The 27,330-nt window shown below is 44.0% G+C and overlaps 1 protein-coding gene across 1 annotated transcript in view; it reads left to right on the forward strand.

Annotated features, from left to right (window-relative positions):
* The first annotated feature begins 8,004 nt into the window (after positions 1-8,004).
* Positions 8,005-27,330, forward strand: part of SFMBT1 (Scm like with four mbt domains 1) — a 77,475-nt gene continuing 58,149 nt past the window's right edge. The window contains exon 1 of the mRNA XM_083603309.1: positions 8,005-8,382. The gene's annotated coding sequence lies outside the window, so the exon portion shown is untranslated. The remainder of the gene's footprint in view (positions 8,383-27,330) is intronic.

Consider the following 27,330-nt stretch of genomic DNA (forward strand, 5'->3'; position numbering starts at 1 on the left):
AAGTTCCTAGGGCAAATATCAGAGCCCCTGAGAGTGGACTAAGTGCAATGGAGATTTAATTTGGCAAAACAAACCCCTTTTTCCAAGAGATCAGTCTTGAGTGATGTTTCCTTGTGGGTGAGTAGAGAGATGGGGATGCAATTCCCTTTAGCAGGTTTGTGATCTCATTGGAGATGTCCAGAAGAGGCCTTTCTTAATTCCCATATTCCAAGAACTCTGCATCTGGCAGAAGACACCTGCTAGCTTCACAGCTGAAGAGAGACCAACCTTTCCTTGATATGCTTTGAATAAAACATTTACTCGTAACACCAAACTTTTCTCAAAGGGCAGTGTTCCCCAGGGTGAAGTCGCTTGCACATATCTGTCAAAAAGCCAAAACTGCTTTCCAAAAGTAGTGCATGCATTAACTGTGCTCAGGTGACATCATGCACATATTATTTCCAAAGGTGTGGGGCGAATGCATATGAGCTGCTGAAGGTGCCCAGGTCAGATTACAAACTCTCACACAGAAGCGCTTGGGTTCCTCAGGCTGCATTCACTAGGCGTTTATTCCGTCCATCCCCCATCCCCTCCACACTACCTTAACTGTTACTTTCTACATTTGAGCTTTCACACAACATAAAAGACATTTATGGCAACACAGCAGAATACAGCACAAATTTAGCACTCGTGTCCATGTTATTTCCACATGGATATTTTCCGGAAGCAGATAACACAGAAAATTTAACGGTGCAGGACCACAATACCTCACGGACTGCCTCTTCCCATATGAACCTACCCGGTCCCTGAGATCATCTTCATGTGCCTCCTCCTAGAGAGGTCCAGAGGGTGGCAACACGAGAACGGGCCTTCTCTGCAGTGGCTCCCCATCTGTGGAATGCTCTCCCCAGGGAAGATCGCCTGGCGCCTCCATTATACACCTTTAGGTGCCAGGCTAAAAAAGGTCCTTTTTAACCAGGCCTTTGGTTGATCTTATTGACATCCAACACACTTTTAGAATGTGGCTTTGGGGGGGGTGCATTATTGGATTATTGCTTTTGGTTTGATTTTATATGTTGTGGTATATGTGAACCGCGGGTATAGGGCGATGTATAAGTTGAATAAATAAAATAAATATAAATAAAATTCTGCTATATTTCTGAAAGCGGTTCTTGCATTGTTTGAAAGCTCAAATATAATGTGGGGATTAACTGTTTGGGAAACGGCAGGAAAATGGAATAAATTGTGGTGCAAATGCAGCCTCAGCACACTTCACTGCCTCTTATATGTAGTTTCCCTGCACTGTTCTGAAGCAGAAGGTGCCCATTTCAACCAATAGATGGTCTCGGGTTCTACATTTAAACCAGTACTATCCTCCCACACATGCCAAATTCTCCCACATTAAAAACTGAGCATTTGCTATCTTGTAGCGCCACTTGCTTAGCTTAATTTCATGTGTTCAATTTATATTGATGGTTTATTGCAGCTTTTTTGGCAGAATTAGTCGGGAAATGGAAGTGCTTGGGTACAGAAGACAATGGGCTCGTGTGCAGCCAGGAAGACTGTGGTGTGCTGGGTTATGGAGAGACAGCACTGCAGGGCAGAAACATCCTGTTTTCTGACCACTAAAGAACCCCACCCTTCCCTTTTCTGTTTTCTGAGGCTTTTCACACACATCACTCACTGGTTTCATTTTACTCCTTTCAACAATGGATAGCAAAAAAAAAAAAGCAAGCTCGTTCCTTTACACAGAGATGGATGGATTTCTTGGGGTCATATTTTAAAAAGCCTGAATCACCACTAGAAACTTGGGCTCGGCCTAACCTACCTCACAGGGTTGCTGTGGGGATTAAATGAGGAGAGGGAGAGCCACATGTGCCACTTGGACCTCCATGGAGAAAAAGGTGGGATATGAACACAATAAATAAATTATAGAAAATAAAAAGCTGAGATCCAAGGCAGGTGCAGATTCCAGCTTAGTCTCCTTATCCGCTCAACTTTTCTATGCTGAAGTCCTACTATTTTAATTCATTTTGTTTCCATATGACCTTGTAAAGGAGTAAAAATCCTTATAGTGCTTGGTGCACACAAAAACTTATTTAATTTTGTCGTTTCTGTTGTTTCCAAAACAATTTTATTGGGTTATGTCTGACTAAGTGGGAAGGGGGTTATCTTATTGGTTTTGTTTTAACTACTTATTTGTGCTTTTATCTTGTATTTTTATCTTGCAAACCATCTTGAGATCTTTTTATGTACAATAGTATATAAATCTATTTAATAATAAGAATAAGTTATACTCAAAATACACTCACAGAAATCAACTACTAACTTTAGTTCATTGATTTCAGCAGGTTATCTCCAAGCATGACTGACTTGCATACAACCCATTGCTATTTACATATAGACCTGATAATGTTTTCCAGCCTCCTGTACCTGAACAGTAGGAAGTTCATCTCACTACCTTTGGAATAACAAGTTTTGGACACTTTAAGGAACATTGGAACAATCACTATAGCAACTTCTTTAGCTTAAAAAGAAAATGGGGGGGGGGGGACAATTTCCAGATATGGGGAACAAAGAAACAGGATGAAAAACTGATTTGGTAGCTTTGAAGATTTCTTATGTATTGAGTTAAACTAGTTGGCAAGACACACTTATCAGGTAACATCAAATAAGCTGATGATTTAAGCAATGTCTAACAATAGTCCTTCAAGGAATGAAGAGAGATCTAGACTTTCAATCAAATGCTGTGAAGTTACAGAGAGAAACTGCATATTAAAAATCCTTAGCAAGAGGTTTTGGGACAGGATGTATTGAATAAATACATTTAAATGATGCATTAGACTTTCCAGAGTAACATACTGAACACAAGCTTATGATATATTCCATGCAATAGTATGTGCATGACTAGCTTTATGCTATTTTATACAATCTAACTTTCATAAAATACAATAATTTCACTTGTTGATTTTCCAATTGGATGTTATTAGCATTAAAGAAGGATTCTGGAGCAGATGGATGTTATCCGCCTATGCATTTTAACATCCAGAAGGAAGAGTCCAAACCTCAAAGCATCTGCATCAGCAAGAATCCCAATGATTTCATTTTAGTTGTGTCATCACTATACGGGCTTTGAGGATCCAACTCAAACTCATCTCTAGAAATCAACATTTGTTGTGGTGGCAAAAAACGGTGGCTAAAGGAGTGACCGGAGCCATCAACCTCTTCTAGCGCTACCCAAGGAAATCCTCATCCCCTGAAGAAAAACTGAATCTTTTCTCCACATCAGACCCCACCTTCTCCTCTTCCTAAGTGACAACTCTGTCCGTGTGGCATTCCAGCATTTAAGGCATTGCTCTTAATTGGGAACCCAGTCCTAGGCACTCTGGTAGTTTTTGCGACAATCTAGATTGTCAGGTGTGATGCCCCCTGTGGCTTCGGGGGCTTAAGACTGCAGTCTAAATAAGTTGTTGTTTGTTACATTCTTGAGACAGAACTTTCCTGGCGTCTGTCAGTTCCATTGGTTTCTGCAAGCAGACCTAAGAAGCCAGCTCACCACAGGGATTCCCTGCTTGGTTCGGTGCTGTTGCACCTCCAGTCCTTGAAATGGAGGTTGTTCTGCATGTGACAGAGGTGCACATTTGTGTGTGTGTGTGTGTGTGTGTGTGTGTGTTTGTCTTTATCTTCCAAGGAGCTCAAGATGGTGTACATGGTTCCCTCCCCATTTCACCCTCACAACAACCCTGTGAGATGCTGGGTGACCCAAAGTCGCCCAGTGAACTACATGGCTGGGTGGGGATTCAAACCCTGATCTCCCAAGTCATAGTCCAATGCTATAACCATTACGCCACACTGGAAGCAGTAGGAAAAAGGGGGGCTACATGGTATTCTTGTATGAGGCTGCTTCATTAACCCAGCGTGAAGGACTGCAGCTTTCAGCCCATGTTACACCAGCACTGATCCTTTCTTCACTACCGTGTAACTCAAGAGGTACAAGACCATGTGGGCTGATCCATAACCAGCCATCCAGTTTCTCAAAGGTTGACAGTGTTGTGTCATAGCATGACCTTCTCCCATGTGTGGGGTTTCTTAAGTTGCCCCATTGGTGTTGCACCAGCAGCTCCCACACCACCATCTTCTATGGGTCCACACCTGACCAAGGGGGCCAAACAATGCACATCTGCATTTATTTCATGGATGTTGCTTCCCATTATTTCCCAGGTTACTGTCTAGCACTACTGTCAGGAGCAGTCCTTCTGTACGCCCCCCTCTCTTGGGCTACCTGTGCTCTTGGCCGCGACAGGCTTAAGTCCAGGAGTCCTGCAGCTTCCTGTGGGGGAAGGGGGCTGGGTACATATGGAATATAGCTATTCTCTCCTTGGCCCCACCCAATGAGGCCTAGATGAATACCGGGTCTTCGGGTCTCAACAGCTTTCTTATCATAAGACTGACTTTAATGAGCACTGTTATCTTAAGACCAATTTGAAAGTACAAGCTGCAGTAAGTTGGTTGAAGAATGCTTAAGATTTCCTGTCCCTCCTCAGCCAGAAATGCTGACCATGAGCAAAAAAAGAGCATGTTCTCTTATAAAGGAAAGGCCTCATTAATACAAGCAAAAGACCAAAGCTTTTGTGGGTGTTCTGCTATCTAATGTACTTAAGGCCTGCAGAGTTAAGAGAAATGAGATACTTTCTAGTCACTTAAAATAATTAGCTCAGCTAATCAGCTTCTGCTAAATATGCTCTTCACAGCCTTGAAAAAAGAACATTTGGTGTATTTCCAGAGAAGTCTTTGTGTTCAGTTTTACTGAAGAGATCACAACTTGTTAGCATTAATGAAGAGAAAAGGGAATGAAAATTGCCAAGTGAGCATCTGCAGTATTTTCAAAAAAGTGGGGGTGGGTGGGGGAGTTTGCACAGAAAGGGCATGCCTTATTTTGATAATTCGGGTGAATTTAAATTGTATCCATGGAGGAGGTACATGCGCTGGCCCCACTCCTCCACACTCTTGACCTTCCCATGGTGACTGGGAAAATCTGAAGGTAGCTTCTAAGTGTGTTTTGATTGAATACACTTGGGCAGGATTTCCTGATTGTGGGAGGATTGTAATCACATTCAGTTGAACAAGTTTACAATCCTTTTTTCAGACCTCAACCCTCAAATGAAGATTTGGAATGCAGGGAAGTTGAACCAGCACACACTGCTCCATCAGAGACATCTGATGTATAGGGAAGGTTTTAATGTTTGCTGTTTGACTGTACTTAATTTACTGTGTTTAATTTGTTGGAAGCCACCCAGAGTGGCTGAGGCAACCCAGTCAGATGGACGGCATATAAATAAATTATTATTATTATTATTATTATTATTGACACAATTTAAGAGCTACTCAATGGGGCTTTTGTTCAAAGGGCTACACTACAACACACTTCTGTGCATGTCTACTGAGAAGTTTGTCCTGAGTTCAATGGGCTTTACTTTGAGGTTTGTTGTAGGATTGTAGCCTTAATTGGAAAGGGAGGAGGTTGGGAGAAATTAAAAGTCAAGAATAATATGAGAGTGAGAATTACGTAAGAACATTTCACTTTGAAGTAGTGAAGCTTGTTCACAGTGTACTGCTTATGGAGATTTGAAGTGCTGTTCTCCAGCTGACTGCCAATTCATAGATTTGCATTAAAAGCCTGACTGCAGTGATTATGTAAAACGCAATTGTTCCTTAATAATTTTAAATTGGAACCAGTGACCACGGGAGTGTTACATCTACAAGAGTACAATGGTACTTTTCCAGTTAGGAGAGCCTCCTTTTGTGGATTTGTGATTTATTTATTTTTTGGTGGGGGTTGTGTTGTTCAGAATGCCTTAAAAGAAAACAACCCAGGAGAGACTGGAAGTTCAGTTTCAGATATTCTTGCAGCCTCAGCCTTATACACGTTTCCTAGAAAGATCCGCTGAGTTCAAAGGGGCTTTCTCTCAAGGAAGCGAGCATGGGATTGCAGCCTTAAATACTATACTCCGGGATGCTCCGTTCATTCGTTTTCCTTGCAACGCATATGAAGGGACCACCCTCTAGCGGTCCGACAAGGCATTTCCCTTCCTAAAGTTGCTCGCCTCTTCTTTTTTCTTTAGGCAGAGAATTTCATGCAGACTGTAGCGCACTTTTGGCTTAGGAGGAGGCAGACTCGGAAGATGATCTAGCTCGTTCGCTGTCAGTCCTTGTAAGGAGCGCAAGTCTTCGTTCCTCAGGTCGAGTTCGTCTTAAGTTCGGTCAGTGCAAAAATACGAGAAGCCCCAAGCGGAAGAAGCAACCACCATATATACGTCTCTCTCTCTCTCGAAGGGATTTTACATAGGTTTTGCACGATTGAAAATTACCAATAAATCCGACACGATCATTTCTTCAAAACACGGTAGATGCCACATCTTCACGACCCAAGTCGCGATATCTTTTAATCCTTTTAATTATTTGCAGAGCCCCCGCCCCCCGCTTGCCCGCAGTTGCATCGCCCAGCATTTTCGTTGGAAGCGGGGGGAATTATTCCAAGGAAAGGTGCAGGCAGCTGGTCAGATCTGAGCTGTAGCGCGAGGATTTCCCTGCGCTGGGTTTTATTATTCGCCTCCGCGTTCGACATGCCTTCTTCCTGTCTGGAAATCTCGCAGTGTTTGGCGTTTCTGTATCTTTCTCGGCGCATCCCTTTCGCTTCCACCCGAGCCCGGCGACGCCGATCGCTCCTCGAGTTCCAGATGACTTTTCCGCACGCTGATCGCTTATCCCCGTATGCTGTCAACTGGTGTCTGCGACGCACCGAGCAGGCGGCGTGTACAGCATGAGCCATTAAATCCCGGCACGCCAAGGGACGCGTGCGTGTGGATGGAACGGGTTAAAGGAGGGGGAAGTGGAGTAGATACAAGCCAGAAATCTACAGTAAAAAAGCGTTTTGAGCCTATGCGAAAATCGGAGGGGGGCGGGCGGCGGCGGCGGCGATGGTTTGCTGCCTGAGGAAGGCGCGAACGCGGAGGATCCTGGAAACTAGATCTCTGTCCCCACCCCCTCCTCCAAAGCGAGGTTCTTGCAAGGATCCAGTTGGCTCAATCGGTATCGCTCTTTCGCCTCCTGTCGCCTTTAAGCTGCGTGAAACTCGCTCGCTTTTATTACTCTTCTCTGATTGCACCGACGCGTGGTCATGAGGTTCTCGGTGTTGCACAATCCTGCTCCTTTCTTTCCCCATTTATTCCCCCCCCCCCACCGCCACAACTCCACCTCCCTCCCCGTCTTCAGATTTTAATTTCGGTTGTGTTTTAATTTATCCCGCCTTTAAATGTCTCAACAGCTGCAGCCACCCAGCCGCCTCCTTTGCCGCCATCCTCTCCTCCAGCGTGCACGCACTTGGGCCGCGCTTCCGTCCTACATCTTCGGCAGGGGGAGGGGAGCGGCGGAGCGGGGGGGGGGATGGCGTGGAGGGAGGGAGGCCAAAGGGGCGCAGGATCCCCAGCAAAAGGCAGCAGAGCCGGGATCGAGAGATCTTCACGAAAAAGCAAGGCAGGGGTTGCGATAGTGTCAGGAAACCCACGGCGCCGGCCTTTCTGGGCCAAACGCACACAAAAAACGGGGAGGGGGGCGGGTGGAAGAAAGGAAGTCGCGAGTTCTCGAGAAAAAAAATATATGAAAAAAATGAACTTGGCTCTCCAAGGAGAAGGCATGACTCCGCCGGTGTATTTATGGCACTTGAAAGCAGCCGGGCGCTGCAGCTCGAGTGCGAGGGAGCAGGCTCAAGTAGTTGCTAGCTCGCCAGGCCAGCGCGCTGGATGGAGAGCTAAGCTGACAGCGCCTGCCTGTCTCGCGCAAAGCCCCTCCAGCTGCCTCTCCCGCTTCATTCCAGCACACGGGAGGTTGGGGCTCTTTTTCGCTCGCTCGCTCGCCCCCGCCCCCCACTCGAGCTCGAGCCGCCGCGCAGCCTCCCCAATTGCGCGCCCAACAACTTGAGGCAGGTGCGCGCCCCGCGGGAAATCCTCGGGGACGGGGCGGCGCTGCGACGGGCGGAGGCGGGGGCTCGCGCCGCCTCTCCCGGCGCCCCGAAGTGCTGGAGGAGCAAGTTTGGTTCTGGGGCGGCGGCAGCAGCGGCTCGGCTCGGGCAGGGGGGTGGTCCAGACTGAGCCCTTGCGCGGACGCCCGTCGGTCCCCAGCCGCCGGCCGGCGCCAGGGCTCGGCGCGCCCGAGCGCGAGGGGCGCGGGAGTGCGTTGCGAGCGCCCAAAAAGCCTCCGGAGCGAGGGGAGGGGAGTGGGGAGGGAGACGGCGGGCGCATGCGCCTGGGCCGATCGAGCCATATTGGATATGAGGCGGTGAGCGGAGCGCCGGCGAGCCTTGCCCGAGCCCCGGCAGCGGCGCGGGGCTGGAAAAACTCCCCGCAGGTAAGGCGGGCGCGGGATGCGGGGCCTCGCGGGTCGGGGGGCGCCTGCCGCAGCTGCTGGGCGCGTTTTGCTGCCTGCGCGGCCGCCGGAAAGGCTTTTTTCCGGCTCCTGAAGTTTGATGCGGGAGACGGCGAGGGAGGGCGGTAGCAGCAGCAGCAGCAGCCAGGCGAGCGGGAGGGGGAGCGAGCGAGTGGCGAGCGCTTCGCTCGGATGTGCAGCCGGGAGACGACGCCGCCGCCGCAGCAGCAGTACGAGCGCCAACTCCGCGCGCGCTTCTCGCGCTCCGCGCAAGTTCCCGCGACGCGGGAGAAAGGCGCTCTGCGCCCGCGCACCTCCGGGCCCGAAAGGGGGCGACTGCCCGCCTGCCGTTTCCCTTCGCGTTTGTTTTCCTGCTGTACTTGTAAAAAGTTCCTAGGCGCAGAGCACTGGAAGGTGCTCCTTCTCTCTCTTTTTTTTGGGGGGGGGGGGTTGCCCGTTATTGTGTGCCCAAGGAAAGCCAAGCCTCTCCTTCCCTCGCCTTGGTTTCTGGAATCTCTGGCTGGGCGACTGAACGTTGTGGATGCACTTTCTTTTTCTAACTTGGGTGGGTTAGAGGAAAAGTCATTTCAAGGGAACTTCTGAACTTTTGAGGCCATGTGTTTTGTCTTTGGCGAAGTGGCGTTTGACATGGTGATGGTGGTGATGATAAAAGCATTATTGCGATTATTAATCTTCTCTAAAATGGCTTCATTTGGAAAAGATGAGGCCTTCTTAAACAATTGGGCTGTGGTTCTCCCCCCTCCCCCCTCCCCTTAGCGGCAAAGTGATCTTTCAACCCAAGCGCGGGGGAACTCCGTCGGGAGCGCACACTTTCTCCGAAGACCGCTACGCGGTTTGCTACCCATCTGCGATGTTGATGGCAGTTGCGAGCTCCTCGCATCAACCTGGCCCCATAAATCGCGACTTTTTTTTGTGGCTGGGGGAGGAAGGTGGGTCGGATCGGCAGCTGGTGTCCGCCGTTGTTTTGATTGCGCGTGATTACAGTGCCACCAAATTACACTCCGCGGAGCCCCTTTGCCGGTGCTACTGATGCCTCCTCCTGTGGGACTCTACTTTCAGTTGAAAAACAACTCTACTCCTGTACCCTTTGCTTTCTTAGTTTCCATTCTCTGCTCTTTTGCCCTCCCTTTCTTAAGACTCAAGAACGCAGGGGCTTCATTGCCCTGTAGCTGAGGATGCACCTGAACCCATAAATCCTAAATGAGGGATGCACACTACAGTTGGCTGCAGTGAGAAGGAGGCCTTAACAAATTTGAGCCAAGTTGGGGGAATGCTCTTACAGTCAAAGAGGGGCTTGTGCAGGAAGGACAGTTTCGGAATTGACTCCATTTAGATGCATTTCTGTGCATGAAACTGTGGAATCATCCAGTGGCGTAGCGTGGGGGGTGCAGGGGGGGCGGGCCGCACCGGGCGCAACATCTGGGGTTAGGGCAAATCCATGGGTTAGGGAGCGCAAATCCACGGGTTAGGGGGCGCAAATCCACGGGTTAGGGGGCGCAAATTACTTGCCTTGCCCCGGGTGCTGACAACCGACGCTACGCCACTGGAATCATCTTACCTAATGAAAAAGAAAGAGGAGTCCAGAACTTAGACTTTTACAATTTCTCTCTTGCAGGGACAGGCAGTTAATCCGCTCTTAAAAAGCAGCTCTATTACTAGGCCTCTCCTAGGCCAGAGTGATGTCTATTTAATGGTCTCACGTGGGTTTCGTGGAATGATTATATCTGCTTTGGAGAGAAATTTGCTGTCATAAAAAGTGTGTAAGAGTCTGTAACATTTAGGATTCATAGCTTTGCCTCTACCTTTATAAAGTAAAACTCTGATATAAAACTCTTTACTGATAAGACTTTGGCGCTGGGTTGGTCCTGTTTCTTCTGCCTCTTTCTCTGGGCTTACTACTGCTGGGAGGGAGGTTACCGTGGCAAACATTTCAATAAAATAGAATGTAAGGTGCACAACTTTAACATTCATGTAAGAACTGATACGTTCTGTCCACTGACTTATAGTAATAGCTGTTACTGTTATGCATCAGGCTATGCTATTTGTACTGCACATGCTGGTGAGAACAATGCTAAGCTTTTTAAAAAATATCTTAGTTCAACACAGTACCTCTCATAGATGGAAGCTTTTAAAAACCCCATTTTCCTGTAACAAAAATACACATTTAATATTTGAGCAACATGCAGTTACAGAATATGGACATCACCTAAGTTGGTTTAGGCTTGGCATCTTAGAGTAATGTCACATGTTACTGACAGCACACCAAATGTGTAGTGTGATGTAGTGGTTAGTGTCTGACTGGATGTGGCAAACCAGGGTTCTAATCCCCATTCAGCAATGAAGCTCACTGGGGTGACTTTGGGCCAGTCACTGTCTCTGTCTAACCTACCTGACAGGGCTGTTGTGAGGATAAAATGAGAAGGGGAGCTCATGCACAGCACATTGAGCTCCTTGGAGGAATAGGTGGTATAGAAATGTAACCAGTAAATAAACTTTGTTTCACTAAACACAGATGTACACTGGCCACAAAAAGCAGGGCACTCAGTTCCCTGTTATATTCACACACAGTGCAGTAGACACCTGTAGCTTTGTGTTAACTTTAATTTGTGATACACACGAAAGGCTGTAAAACTTCAAACCACATTACAGTTCATGGAAATTGTCCAAATGTCTTTAAAGGGAATTTGTCTCTGGATACTGTGTTTAGTCTGGGGCTTAACAAGAAAAGTTTAGATTGGTTCTTGAACTCTTTGGGCAGCAATGACTCATCCATGAGTAGTTTATATTTTCAGGATTGACTATAGTAGAGGCAGTAACCAGTCTAGGATTCCTGCAAAACTGTTGTCTTATACCATGATAGTTCAATCAAGTCAGGTGTAGCGCTCTGTGTAGGCCTCATTCCTAAATGCATCTATATACATCATGTGATCATACATAAAAGTCATTCCACATGTGCGGTACAGCTCTTCCTAGATTGTGTCATTTCAGACTGGGAGTGTAGGAATCACATGTTTCCTCTTGTGTTTTCCCCCCAAAGCCAAAACAAAACATTTTAATGTTGAGAATGACTTTAAACTTTGCCTTTCCACAGCAAGTCCAGGAATGTGTTTTATTTTGGTTGTGGGTATGCTGTGCTCTTCCCTCTCCCATTTGGTGAAAAGACTTGTAGCACAGGAAGGGCTGGATTAAATATTATCCCTGCAGAATAGTGTTATTCCTGTATGCTCATGTCTCAATTAGGACCCATGGACAGCAGAGGCATATGAGGCAGTTAAGAAGTGAGGTGACAGCATTGTTGAAATCTTAACTTGAATGCTAGAAAGCTGTCAACTCCTTCACCTACAGGAAGGGCTGCACTATCTGTAATCTGTGCATATTTGGGTTGTCACTTAAAAGGTAAAGGTACCGCTGACCGTTTGGTCCAGTCATGGACGACTCTGGGGTTGCGGCGCTCATCTCACTCTATAGGCCGAGGGAGCTGGTGTTTGTTCTCAGACAGCTTCCGGGTCATGTGGCCAGCATGACTAAGCCACTTCTGGCGAACCAGAGCAGCGCACAGAAATGCCATTTACCTTCCCACTGGAGTGGTACCTATTTATCTACTTGCACTTTGATGTGCTTTTGAACTGCTAGGTGGGCAGGAGCTGGGACCGAACAACGGGAGCTCACCCCATCACAGGGATTCGAACCACCGACCTTCCGATCGGCAAGCCCAAGGCTCTGTGGTTTAGGCCACAGCACCACCCACATCCTGGGTTGTATCTAATTGGGGTGAAAATATGCCTTCAGATAGGGAACAGATTTAACTATTGCACCTATGCCAAGTATGTGTGAATTTTATGAAAAGAGTTTAGAATAAAAATAAGAGTTCAGATTCAGTTTCTCCTATTTATGGAATTAATCCACTTTCAGGGTAGTGTTCATGCTTTACCTTGAGACTTCTTGTAATTCAGATTGAACAATAGGCATATAATCTTATTTCTCAGTACTTCTGTGACCTGGTTCACAGACATCACATTAAGCCACAGTTAAAATAAGCTATGGTTTATGGTGAATGAGCAGTAGTTTGTTTGGAGAAAAACAAACTATGAGTCTGGGTTTTAAAGCAAGCCAAACCATGGCTTGTGTCCTGGCACGGATGGGAGAGGAGTGAAGAGCCTGTGATTTCAGCAATGCTGTTTCACATTATGTGTGAACCAAGCCTTAGAGAACAGCAGAGGGATGCTGTTCAGTGGATATAAAGCAGCTTCTGCTTCAGCCTGAAGTGAAGCGCAGAAGGCAGTTCATTTCAATTTCAGGCTTTCCTGATGGATTAATTAGTATACTAAAAGGTGAAAAGGAATTGAATTTATTCTCATTGATTCTGTGTATTTGTGTGTTGGGTGACACTATGTTTATGTGACAGAACAACTTCAGGAGTGGGAATGACACTGAAGCTTACACTGGATTTCTCTACAGGGCAAACCTTGCTTAAAAATGAGATGAGCTGGGTAAACAAGGGCACCTAACTTAGTAACTGATCCATAATACTTCCTTTCAAATTGCAGTGTGGAATTACCTTCTTATTTATTATTATTAATCCTTAGCAAAAAATTGTTTGAATAGTTCTACTACATGTGGAAGACATGCTGAAGAGAGGATGTAGAACGTATTTTTACAAGAAAATGAAAATTAATCTATTTTCCATAGGAAGGTACCAGTTTTATTCAATATTGGGGGGGGGGGAACAAGTTTTTTTTAATCAAAAGGTAGAACCTTACCAAGTTTTGAACGGGAAAGCTTTATGCCAGATATAGGCCCAGTTCACATGGCTTAGTGCGAATGAGCAAACACGCAGATCCTCATAGAGGAGATTGCAGCCACTTTGTAGTGCTGCACTGCACTAAGCAATGGTTAAACTTAGTGTGTTGTCTGCTGCGCTCCAGGCAAACCATAGCCAAGGTTTGCAGCTTGTGGTTTGTCTGGAGCTGTGGATGACACACTAGGCCACTAGGGCAAAACTGTGGCTCAGTGCAGCTGTGAAACAATCAGGGAGAGGAAGAAAGCAGCCATAATCTCTCCTGGAGACCGCACATTTGCTTATTTGTACTACGTCATGTTTTGGCTTCAGGAATGATGACATGGAAAGAGTTTAGTTTTATTCTGAAATTGATTTCTCCATTGGTTTAAAAATAAACATGTGCTAAACTGTTGCTATTGTTAATTCCTTGCATTTTCATAGCTTGTTCAGTTTGAAATTGCAGCTCTTTAGACTATCATAATACTTGTCTGCATCAGAAAAAGTAGTGCTGTTGCTGGCTATTATTCAGCAGCTTCATGGCAGATCTGGGAATAAAAACGAAACTCTTTATTTTAATCCTCAAATAAGACTTTTAAAATGAATTGAGCTAAACAGATCTATTTCTTTCAGGTGGCTTGAGAGGCGCACAGTGATGATTATTTATTACAAATATCTACTATGATAATCCACTGTAATGAATAATTTGCATTGCCTCAGAGTAGAACTCCAGCTCATGAAGGACAAAGAAAAATAAAATTCAGGAAACTGTACTTTCATTGTATGTACTTGAATGCTAGGAAGCTCCCGTATGCTATGACCTTGCTACAGAATGGACATAAAAGATAGAAATCTTCATGATTATTCAGTCTTCTAGTCAATATAAAAATGCTGTTATTCCAATCCTTGGGTATTGACAGTGCATTTACCAGTACTTCCATGGGAGAAAGTTGAAGCTGCTTCATGTGTTTTTCCCCCTGTCAGAGGAGAAAGGGGATGTATTGTGATAGCATAAAAGTCTGCAGGGTCCTTGAATAATGTTTACTACAGCATGTACCGACTCCCTGGGGTCTTTCAGGCAATTACACTAGCGCAAAGTCCCTTGTCTGAATGTAACTGTTTCTTTGCCCAAGCTCTCTTCGTTTTTTCATTTTGCCTCCAGGGAGTTTTCCCCCCTTTACAATGGGAACCTCACCTGTGCAAGAACAGGTCAAAAGGCATTCAGTGAAGATAGCCGTACATAATCTTATGTATACCGACTTGTTGAATAGTGTGCAGCTTCATCATTAAAGCAGTTATCATTGGCTTAAGGGTGTCTTTTTCTAACTTGAGAGAGAACTGGAGGTTTTTAGCGGCTCTGCCATTTCTTTCAGAAATATGTTTCTACTTCAGTATTCTGTACCTAAAGTTTTGACAAAGATCAATGGCTAGAAGAACACACGGTAGCTTCTGTAATATGTGCATTCCAGACTTCTGACTCGCAGTGTAGGAGCAAGCTGATCTTTCTTTATGGATGATAAATTGTAGGGGGAAGTTTAGTGTTGTCTTCCATGAAATTAAATTATGTGAACAATTAAAGAGAATATTTTGTGCCAGCCCTAAAAGCATAGGAGGTGTTCAGGTATTGTGCAGATGAGAAATGATGGCTCAGGTTGCCCAATAAATGAAAGCAAGTGTCTGATAAGAACCAGCATTGTCCATTAGATGGCTTTTTAAACTTGGACCTGGCTGTACGCATTTAGATCTCTGCAAGATGTGCTTATGTAGTGAATGGGAAGAATAATAAAATCATAGAATTGTTGACTTGGAAGGGGTCCCAAAAGTCATCTTGTCCAACCCCCTGCAGTGCAGGAATCTTTTGCCCAAAATGGGGCTCAAACGCACAACGACCCCGAGATTAAGCGTTTTATGCTCTACCTGCGGAGCTATGGGCATGCTAGGTGAGTTTGAACCAGTCACCCATCTTTCAGCCTCAATTTGTTAAGCATAAAAAAGCTCATATATTTTTGTTGTAAGAATGAAAAATATTAGCTGCAACCCTGTACTTCTAGGAGAAAAGTAGTGCTGTAGGACCTTAATTAGATAGGTCCAGGAATGGGATGCAGGGCTTAGACGGAATTAAACTTGGCTCAAATTAAGAGTGGATTTGTACTTTATAAGTACATAACTTGTTATTTTTCAAAGTCAGAAGAAACATATAAACCATGCACACAAACAGAATGTTAAGAGAGAATATGATTTTAATACAGTACTAGGGTTCCTTTTCCTCTGTTAACTAAACTGTTCAATAGAATTGGCAATAGTCAATGCAAGTAATCCCTGCTGGGCGATTGGCACTTCATTCTGATTAGACTGTTAAGCTATAGTTCTGCACCCACTTATTTTTGTAGAAATCTCTCATTTCAGTGGATTTGTAGGCCTACTACTGGGTACTGTATTATATTTACTACACACTGCTGCTTAACTTCTGTTAGTTTCAATGGAGCTTACAACCCCCCCCCCCCATTGAACTGAATGGAGGGTGAACGGCTGCAGTATCTGGTGGATTGATTCCTTGATTGTTAATGGTTGGCACTAGAGTCTTGAATTAATCTTGGCAGTTTATTGTGGTGAAATGGATCATTGCTATTCCTTTGCATTCTGGGCCACCCTTGATAAGATCTTGCTGGTTTAGAAGATTAATAGTTTGTCCTTGTTCACTTAATCTGTTTTCATTTATTTGCTGTTTATTCTTTAGGACACTCCTTTTCCTTTATGAAGCTGAATAAACCATTTTTCATTAGCGAAATCGGTTATAAGGAATTCCCATTATAGCAAATAGCTGAAACTGATAGTATCTCAAAATGATGTGGCTATTAAAAATGCTTTGATATTTTCTTTGTGTTTTGGTGATGAAAGATAGAGGAGATGAATTCTTGATGATCTAATGAAACACTATATGCAGTGCTGGGCAAGCCTTAACGAGTATTTTGGTAAATTTGAAGTGATGCTGCTCAGATCCTTCCAGGATGGATCTTTCAGGATCCAGAAAATTTATAGCAAATAAATACAGCTGTTCCTGAATAGTTGAACTTAGTTTTTTTTTAATAATCCTTTGCTTTGTCTCCCTGTGTGTATCCCCAAGGCAGATAATGGGGTTGTCTGATCTGGGTACATGCAGTGAATAGAGCACTCAGGGCCCAAACTACATGTTAATGTTAGCCTAGTTCCCCCCAGATGCTTTGGGCTCAAGTTCCTCTCAGTTCCCTTTTGTGTGCTTCATACTGGGAATGTTTTTTTCTGGCAGAAGTCAGCAATTGCAGGTACAATGGTACCTCAGGTTAAGTACTTAATTCGTTCCAGAGGTCCATACTTAACCTGAAACTGTTCTTAATCTGAAGCACCACTTTACCTAATGGGGCCTCCTGCTGCTGCTGCACTGCCGAAGCACGATTTCTGTTCTCATCCTGAAGCAAAGTTCTTAACCTGAAGCACTATTTCTGAGTTAGCAGAGTCTGTAACCTGAAGCGTATGTAACCTGAAGCATATGTAACCCGAGGCACCACTGTAGTGGTATGGTTTGTATTGGGACCTGTAGCGTTGGGATCTATAGCCAGTGTTAGAATACGGTCGCCACAACAGAATGTCTGTTTGCCAGGGGGTTGGACTAGATGGCCCTCGGAGTCCCTTCCAACACTACGATTCTGTGATCTCAACTACGGTACATTGCCTGACTGTAGCTTCCTCTTACAACAGTTCCCTTATCCCAGTATGCAAGAAGGAGAAACACACACAGAGGAAATGGAAATGGTATTAACTATGGACTAAGGCAGTGACTTTTAAACTCTGGTTGCCAATCTGGTCCCCAGAAATCTCTGCGTAGTCACAGTTGGACCCGCGATAGTAGCAAAAGGCACCCGGCACCTGGCTAGTTTTGAACACTGGCTATAGCAACTTTGTGGGGGAAGTGATCTTCAGTGGAGAAAAGGGCATGGGAAGGGCCATAGTTTAGTGGTTCATTGCCCATGTGGACAATTCAAATCTGGATTGACCAATAGTCTGATTCGGTATAAGGAAACTTCCTGCGTTTGTTCCTAAAATTTTAGCTCTGTTTCCTGTGCTGATGCATATTGCTCCCCTGCCCCCTGTAGCTATTGTTTTTATCAAGGAAGAACATGCCCAGTACTATTTATTTTCTTATATTTATATCTTGGCTTTCTTCCATCATAGAACCCAAGGCAGTGAACATGTGGTTTTCCACTGGTCACTCATCCACACACTGACCAGACTCATTTACCTTCAGCAAGGCTGTGGTCTCCTGTGCCTCCCTCAGACCATACCCTGAGACCAGCATGCAATTTAACCCTTACAATGCCTTTCATAAGTGGTGATGCACACACTTTCTTTAGTATCTCCATTTCATGTTAAGCTGTTGGGACATGTTGTTGTCTTTTTTTAAAAAAAAAATCCTATCAGGCCTACTTTATGTTCAAACTTATAAGACGACTGAGTACTTTCAGTACACTGATCATCTCTACGAACTCATTCATTGTTGTGCAACTAACAGTACAGTGGTACCTCGGGTTACATACACTTCAGGTTACACACGCTTCAGGTTACAGACTCAGCTAACCCAGAAATAGTAGCTCGGGTTAAGAACTTTGCTTCAGGATGAGAACAGAAATCGTGCTCCGGCGGCGCAGCAGCAGCAGGAGGTCCCATTAGCTAAAGTGGTGCTTCAGGTTAAGAACAGTTTCAGGTTAAGAACAGACCTCCGGAACGTATTAAGTACTTAACCCGAGGTACCAGTGTATTTTAAATACGGACATCAAAGAGGATATGTTCTTGTTGCCTGATGGGAAATTATGGTTACTGCAAAAAGTAGCAACAAAACTGAATGTTTATGTGTAGAATATCACATCGTGCAAACAACTCCTGAGGAGGTCAGTAGCACAACTTGATACACAGACCAGCTGCTGCATTTGGATTTCTACTGCAGTAGCAAAATAACGAAGATTTAGAGTATTGTATTCAAAGTACAGTACTCCAATTTAGCTTGTGTGAGGAGTACAGCCTTGGTAGGCATTTAGAAGAATAGAAATGAACTACACAAACTGTCTACAGATCACTCGGCGTTTAACTGAAGAAGTGGTTCTGCAGTTAATAGTACTTTTAAACTGAAATATTTATTACATATTGTATTTCAATAAATTTGCACGAAAACTCTGCGTCATAGTGTAGTATAAAGACATAAATGCTTAATATAACCCTTAAGTATATATAAATGAGTGGCCATCTAAGTGTTTACTAGGGTTTACTTTGCTGAGCTTCAGCTGTTACTGCATGGCAACATCACATAAATCTCAGTAGAAAAAAAATCATCATCATAGAAGCATTCCCTTTAGAGTTTGGTATATAATAATACATTACCAAGAAGGTTAAATATAATTGCCTAGCAAATAATGGAGCAAGTGATAGTGAATAACTTCTTACTTGGCATTCACTGTCCAATTGGACAAGGGGAGTGGGGTGTCACTAAATGCTGTTACTATATGTTGTCCTGATCTCATAATGAGTAATTTGTACTAAAGTGGGGAGAGGGAGCTGGGTTGGGACATAGTAAAACCCACACAGGCTTCCTGATCCCCTGGAACAGTGAGGTGTTCTGCATGTCTGTCAGCACCCAGAAGGAGAAGTGGGCTTTGTTAATCCCTACTGTGAGCCTTTTGTGTGAGGGTATCTGGTCCATGCACAGATGGAACATGCCCTTGTTTGCAACTAAACAGGGCCTTCTGCAGTTTTGCTACCTTGGAGACAATCTAAAACCTTGGACCGTGTAGCCCACATGCCTGTTGCATTGCAGAGTTTTTATCTGCATAGATTTGAAGGGCAATCACAAAACAGATTAGACATTTTTGAGGGTCTTTTTTGTGCAGATGCCATGACACCAAACAAGCTCTCTAAAGATGTAAAACTAGGATTCAGAGAATTATGAAACTAGTTCTGGGAACTGAAGGGTACTGTGTTAGGGTGTTGCTGTTTTTATTAGTAGCTCTCATACCACATCAAAAACTTATCTCTTAAAACTCTGAGGGGAATTCTCAGAGCAGGTTGTGCTATGACATGGCATTCTGCTGAGAGGAGAAGAAAAATCACTGGGCTAATGGAAGACAATTATGTTAGCCTAGGACTGCAATTTCAATTGCCTGACAGTAAACACCATGGAACTCTAGTGTATACATGTCAAAAGATGGTGCTGTAAATACAGCTCTTGGATCCAGGCCTACTTGTTGTTTGGAACTTGCAGGTATAGGGGCTAGGAATTACAGGGCATTGTAATGTTTCTCTGAGATGGAAAGTTAATGTACAATCTTTTTGGTTAGTCATAAGTATCCATACTTCTCAACAACAATAAATACATTGGGTCATATCTTTAATGTTTGACTTCAATAGTTGGTTATATTATCCTGTTGTCTTATATAGAAAGTAGGCTAAAACTTAATGTAGTTTTGATAAATTCATAGTTTCATTCTGAGATACGTTAAATTCAAATTTAATTTTAAAGCATTTTAAAAAATTAATATGACTTTAAAAATTATATAAATGGCTTAGGATTTGGGTTATCTTGGAAGAAAAAAATAATTGGGATCTAAAGCAGTGTGTACACATAATGAATTTTCAGCTGCTCCCTTTATGCTGTCCCCCCCCCCCCGTGTGTGTGTGTGTGTGTGTGTGTGTAGGGGCTAGAAAAAAACAGCAGTTTCCTAATATGCATACACGCTTATCTGGATCCTAGTGTATGCATCTATATCAGCACAAGCAGAGTACACTCTGGGCCTAGACCTTTCAGAAAAGGGAATGTGCCATAAGCTGATGTGTTGCCTGTTTTTCTTCCTCCTCCTCATTTGTGTACAGATTCCTTCTTCCACATCCTGGTTCACACTAACCACAGCCTGCTCCATCTGGCATCTGAATTGGGTAGACCAGAATCGGAAGTTCACTTTAAATAATTGTATTGAATGGTAACCACAGTAGGTATCCACAAGGGGAGGAGGGAGTTTTTAAGCACATTCCCAACTTTGCTTTGACTTCATTGATACCTGGACTGGGCCAAAGTGTACCGCCTTTTAAGTGAATACTCATAGGTTTTAGAGTGCGAGCCACGCAGGACTTGATGCCACTCAGTTGTGACTGCGGAGCTTGGATGTGTCAACCATGCAGTCTAATCCCATTGTGTTTATGTAATTCCCTGAGTAGCATAGCTGCTGGTAAAAAAAAAGGTTGTCACTATCGATATTCTGCTGCCCAAAGGGCACTTCGGTGGTAGTCCATGTCTCATGTTCCTCGACTTAATAATGCACTGGGCGGCTGTTTGTGGTAGTGACTAAGGTGTTAAACTGAGACTCCTCAGAATTCAACACAGTTAACCAGTTACTGACACCCACTGTTGAATAATCTGTTAAAAATTAAACAGTGAAAATGGGCAACACTGCCTGCTGCAGGAAGGCAGTGGGGTTGGCAAAGTTGTGTTGTTACTCACAGGTGCTTTTTATTGCCACTCAAGCAGAGACGTGGTGGTGTCTGAATTACATATTTGAATACACTTATCTAAGCAATTCAGATTAGGTATTGCACTGATTGCTTTTTAAACCCTTATATAAACTATATATATTTGATACCCAGATGCTTCTACCAATTGGCTTGCATTGGAGTAAATTTTGTGACAATTAGGATTTGTTTTGCTTCCTTCTTTGCTTTTGTTTTGCCGCCTATTTTGCTCTTGTTTCCAGTCCTTGTAAACATTTAATCATTTTAGCTCCTGTGCTGGTCCCGGGGGGGAAGGTTACCGTTGGCGTAGTCAAAGTCCGGTCCTGGGTCACTAGCCTGGAAACAGTTCACAAGGAGCGGGGCGAGGTCCGAAGCAGGAAGCCGGGCGGGGACAGGAACACTGGAGCGTCAGGTCTGGGTCCGGGCAGGAACAGGTACTCAACAACGACGTTGCTCCTGCAACCTGGGACTGGGCTGACTGGCCTTTATCTTCTCTGAGGCCAGGGGCGGCCCTGGCCCCCAGGAGACCCGCCTCTCCTGGCCTTAAGGCGAGCACTCCTCCTGGGAGAAACCAGTTCCCTTCGCCTCTCTGCCCTGAGCCTCTGCAGTTCAGGAGAGGCTGAAGGGTTACTGGGCCCAGGGGGAGACTCACCTGTAGGCACTGAGTCCTCAACCACCTCTGGAGCCAGAGTGGATTCACCTGGTGCCTGCTCCTGAGGATCCGGCACAGGTGCAGGCGCTTCAGAATCAAGGCCCTGCCCCAGTTCAGCCGGCCCTGGAGGCGGGGACTCCTGTGCAGGCTGGGATTCCTCCGGTTCAGCCTCCGAATCGGATTCCCAGGCCATCACAGCTCCATAGCTGCCTGAAAGATTCAAATAGAGGAGGAAAAGGACATATTTGTGGAATGCAAACTACATTTTTTCATATTTACGATAGCGTTGGGGTATAGTAGCTTTGGACTAAATAGACACATACATTCTATTCAGTATAACAGTGATGGAGAGTACTAATTTGTGTCTCATGGTTATTTTTGGCAGCAGGTTTAATGTACTTTGAGTGAGATGAGCCATGCTGATGGTCTAATTGTATAGAAAAGTATGCATGTAGGATGGAATAGGGAACCTTCTTCTCACAGGGCCCAGGCATGTATGCTGTAAATATGCAGTATGTACCCTGGACAAGTGAAAAAGTTCATGCATTGAGCTTGTTGCGGCTGGATTTAGGATCACCTCTAGGCTGTATGACTGATCCTTATGGGGTAGATTAGCCCTATCCCGAATAGAGATGGCAGGTTTTAAGGCATTTTTTTCTGGTTGCTTATTTTTATGTGGTTGATTTGTCAGTATTGTAATCTCTGAGTGCTCTAAAAAAAATTGTTATTTTAAATAACTATTCTAATGGAAGAAATTCATTCACTTATACCATACAATTAATCACTTTTACAGAGGAAACTTTTGATTCTGTCCATATTTTAGGTATTGTAGCATTGTGCTATTTTCATAAGGTAAAAAAGGGACCTACAAATCCACATAATATCCTATTACCATAAAATTTATGGTTAGACCGGCAGATGCACTTATGGGTGCTTTTGCACTAGCAATGAAATGGGAAATATTTTTAAGCTACGGTGTTTAAAATGCTCCAGTGAGTAATTTTTACTGCAGGACTCATGTGAACAGACCCAAAGTAGGGGTGTGTCCTCTAGTAAATGCCACAGGAAGTCCAGCAGTTGCTAACATAAATATAGCTTTAGGCTGCTGTTGTACCTTAAATTGGGTACATATGAATGCATGCTGGGGTGTATTACATCTTGTTACACATACACAGTGATTGCATTGGAAGAAAATACAGTGCTTAAACTCTGCTTAAATTAAGGGCTTTGATGGGTTTGCCATGCAGCATTGGTTATTAAAGGTAAATGTCGCTGATTAGATATTAGAGAGCACCTTTTAGGTTCAGAAAGCTGGGACACTCAAAAAATGTAGTCACACGCACCCTGGTTTATTAGCTTAATCATCATAAAAAGCAGTGATTTAATCACTAGACATAATTAATCAGCCAAATTAAAAAGACAGGTAGAACTAAATAGATGATTGCAAATTACTGCTTTTCCCACACAGTTCATCTTGTTGTTCTCCAAAATCTTTTTGGACTTTTGACCATGCTCAAAATAGCTGTAAATACAAACTCTCCATGAGGAGAGAGAAGTCATCAGGTAGTTGCCATGTAAAAAATAATAACGAGCATTTATTTATTTATTGAGGTGATCTAAAGTGTCAACACCAACATATGCTATATTTTATAGATAAGACTGCAGGAAAGTCAATCACTTGTTTTTCAGGCTAATTGGCAACCTGGGAGCAAGGAATCATTTTTGCCCACACCCCAAACATTTGGGGTAAAGATGCAACACAAATGTATTGGCTTCTGTGCAACAGTGAAGGTGTAGAATATTTTGTGAGGTGTATAAATCATTAACAGGCTACAGATTAAATTAATTACAGTATGCTTATTATGAAACCTGCCCTCTTATACTTGTTTGAATAGTAGTACAGTCATACCCCGTGTTGCGTTCTGCTCTTGTTACGGACTTTCAGCTTATGAAAGCGGCAAACCTGGGAGTGTTTACTTTTGGGTTCGGTGCATGCGCAGAAGCGCTCGATCGCACCGCGCACATGCGCAGAAGAGGCACTCTAGTTGCAGACTTTTCAGGGCGTGAATGGCACCCCTAAATGGATTAAGTCCACAACTAGAGGTACCACCGTAACCACTTACGGTAATTTTGAGAAGATGGTTTAAATAAGTAGTTCGGTAATATGAGAAAGGAGATTCCCACTAAATACCTGGAGTAACTTTCTGACAGTAAGAGCTGTTTAACAGTGGAACAGATTCCCATGAGAGGTGGTGGACTGTCCTTCCTTGGAGGTTTTTAAGCAGAGGTTGGATGACTATCTGTCATGCATTATCTAGTTGAGATTCCTGCCTTGCAGGGGGTTGGACTAGATGGTCCTCAGGGTCCCTTCCAACTCTGATGGGATAAACAAGGTGTGCCAAAGGCAAATATGTTCGAGAACAAAATTCCTCAGATCGTGGATGCTTAGGGGTTGAGACCCATGATGCTTCCAAATGAAAAAAATATAACTTTCACTGCTTGGATTGCTACATACCATTATTCCACTTGCCACATGGCTGGACTCTTTTACCACTGAAGGTGGGGATGGGGTTCTGTAGCATGCAGTAGTAGTCATTAATGTTCCTGCTCCTTTTTGTTCTAACAAAGGCACCGTTTTCATTGGCCTGAAGATTTGTCAATTTTTGAGGAATGGTAGGGGTACTGTGGACTTTATTTGGGAACCCTAAAGGACCCAGTGAGGCCTCAGGGCCTTACGTTTGACATCCCTATTCAGAAGAGATAGAACATTGTGTTTTGTGGAGTTGCGAGGATTCTAACTTCTATTCAGTCCTAAAAAGACTTTAACTTGAGAAACTGTGGCAAGAAAGATCCCCCACACTGCTGATCACCAAAATACTCAAAGCTACCAAACGTTCCCTTTCAGCTTCCAATGAAAAACATACCACAGGAAATTACCAAGGAAACAACTCCACCTGTACACAATTCTAATAATCAATAAGCATCTTCAGAAAGCCCAACCAGATAGTCGCATCACCCCTCCTCTTCCCAGCTAAACTGTACTCGCTGCCTCCGAAATCGCATGCTTTGATTTAATGATCAAATTTTATTGATTAACAAAATGAGAAGAATTTTAGGAGAAAGCAAGCAGCAATCCATGTGATTGAATTACAAAAGGAAGGAGTGCTGTGGGACTCCAGTAGAGTCAGAGTGGGGAGTGAATTTTGTGGTGCCTCCCGATGGTATGAGCAAAGACATGTCAGTAGCAGCTAGAACTTCTAGGAAAGTGGAGGTGATGGTCCCAAATGAACTGGGATCTCATGTTCCTAATTACCCCAGCCTGAAGATGGCTCTGCTGTTCACACTTGCTGGCAACTGAATGACTGAGGAGGAGGATTACACTGCTTTCCAGTCTATGGACCCTGCATCCCTCCCCTCATCAAGGTAGGTCTGGATACTGCTCCAGTTGGATGTCATCTAGCAGATGTTGTGGAGGGTACACCAAACCAAAGATGACATCAGCAACAAGGACATCAGCAACTTGCTCTATGACTAGCAAGTTGTAAATGGATCTCCACTCCTCCAGAATAGCCCTGCTCTACTCTATGGTGGCCTTTGAAGTTCCCTTCAATGCCAGTTCTTGGAGACTTTTAGGGAGGCAACAGCCATGATTACAAAGCAAATGCCTGGTCTACATGGATAAGAGAACACACAGGAACTTTATTGTGTAATCCCACCAACCTAGAGAAGATGATGCCTCACTCAAGCTTATCTGCAAGGGTGGAGAATGTCCAAGAAATGTCAGTGTGGTGGTTTCTCCCAGAAACACTAAAGTATGTATCCACGAATTATCATTTGCTGTCCAGCATTGCCTGCAGGACCATGCTATAGAAGTACTTGCATTTGTAGTATTCCACACACACTTCCCAGGCCAAAATGCTAAAGTGGGATGAATCCAAGGCCGCCTCCACCCCACCAATGCCCTTCCCGTGAAGCCAAGCTCATGGAAGGATAAGGTGATTTTTGTTGCTGTTCTTCATTCCCCACATTTGTGGGGGACAGTTTCTTCAGGATACAGAGAGTTCTTCTGAAGATTTCACAAATCATGGATAAATCCAGAAGGTAAAGCTGAGAAGCACGTAACCCACATTAAAGACCAGTTTGTAGAATGTCAGCACCTGTCTCTTCTTCCCAAGCACTGCTTGGTGTCCAGCCTTTCCAGGACTGGAGTGGTATCTTTATTCATTCCACAAAGTCATCTTTAATTTCTCCAGCTTCACCAATTCTCCCTCATTGATTTCTGTGTCCTCTCCATGCAGGCCATTACGACAGGTACCACCGCTCACTCTTGGGGAACGTTCCCTTGCCTAACCATAGGCTGCCTTCTCCCTGGTGTTTTGCATAACTCTTTATCTCCATTATTCGTACCCCCTTCAGTTAAGTAACTATATTCCCATCTAGAGTTGAGGTGTGCAGCTTCTAGCGTGCACATCCTAGAAACACCAGGTCACTAAGATCAAGGATTGTTTCTGGGTTTATAACAGTCAAACTGAGACTTCAGGGCACATGTGGATTGTACATTAGGTGTTTGCACCGGGGGTTTCGAGTTAAATGGAAGCTGCAAGTTGGAAATTGCAGGCAAAGGTTTTATGGGCAGTGTTGAGTGCTGATTGAAAACTCATTTGAGTTTTTCACCCCCTTAAAAGTATTTTGGCACTGTTAGTACCAAGTTATTAAACCTTGCTACTTTTACCTATGAATGCTTTCAAGGTTTTTTTACAACAGTTAAGAATCTTGTGAATTAAATTGTATGTGAATTCAATTGTATGTGAATTCATATAAGTTAAATTAGAGTATCATGGTACCCAGTTCCTTTAACTCCTCTGCTTCCTTCTTCATCCGATTCTAGATGTTACTATGGACTCATTAGGCTGTGGTCACTTTAAATTTTCCTTTATTTGTAGCAGCAGCAAAGCTGTCTGCCTTTGAGGGGAGGAGTTGTAGTAGTGGAAGAGTAGGGTGAGAAAAGAAGACTGTTACCAGGCAAAGTTAGGGCCTAGTTCTTTGGGCAATAAGCCAGCAAGAGCCACTTATCCTTGGGAGAAGATTCCTTTTTGTTCCACTCTTGATGCATGACTCTGCAATCTGCCCAGTGTCTGGAACAGGCATACAAACCATACTTAGCAAACAGTGCTGGGTTCCAATGTAATGGGATGCCATACTTTGAGAAAGCCAAGTTTCATAAATTAACAACAATAAAAGGCTTAAGATTGTGGTTTATTGGGAATAAGCAAAGCATGGTTAAGCTACAGGGCTCAGTTTGCGTGGTGAAACAAACCATGGTTATGCTAAACAAACCATGGCTTAGTGTTCCATTTAAAGCAAGCCTGTGTCTGTTTACAAGGAACAGTCCTTGGCATTGACCTGCTTTCATTTCACAAGCCACAGTCTCAGGCATTGTCCATCACTGAGGCATTGTCCAATTACTTCCTCTTTCTACACACAGGCCTATAATATAACCCTTGTGTATCATGTAATACCGTCACAAGGCCAGGTTTCTAACTGATTTTACACATATCTATTGAGAAATATGTCCCACTAAGTCCTTGTATCTAGTTGTATAGGATTGCCAAGGAATAGCAGGACACTGGATGCTCTTAAGGTGAGATGAGATGTTCTGTTCTCCATAAATTGCCTAGCATATTATGATGCGCCAGAACAGTGGATACAGATACATAAAAACCCAGCACTGAAGAGGGGAGGTCTTAAGAGAAAAAATGTCTTATATTCTTGTCTAGGGACGTGTCCTAAATTTACTTGAGGTAAGTATCTTATAAACCAGTGATTAAATGTCTTCCATAACAGTTACTGATACAATAAATGCTTACCTACACAAATACAGTTGATGGGCATGAAAGATATAATAAATTGTTTCTGTTCGGGAAAGCCACCTACAATATTTTCTAGTCTCTTG

The sequence above is a fragment of the Podarcis filfolensis genome (assembly GCF_964270895.1).
Source record: "Podarcis filfolensis genome assembly, chromosome: 2".
Taxonomy (NCBI): Eukaryota; Metazoa; Chordata; class Lepidosauria; order Squamata; family Lacertidae; genus Podarcis; species Podarcis filfolensis.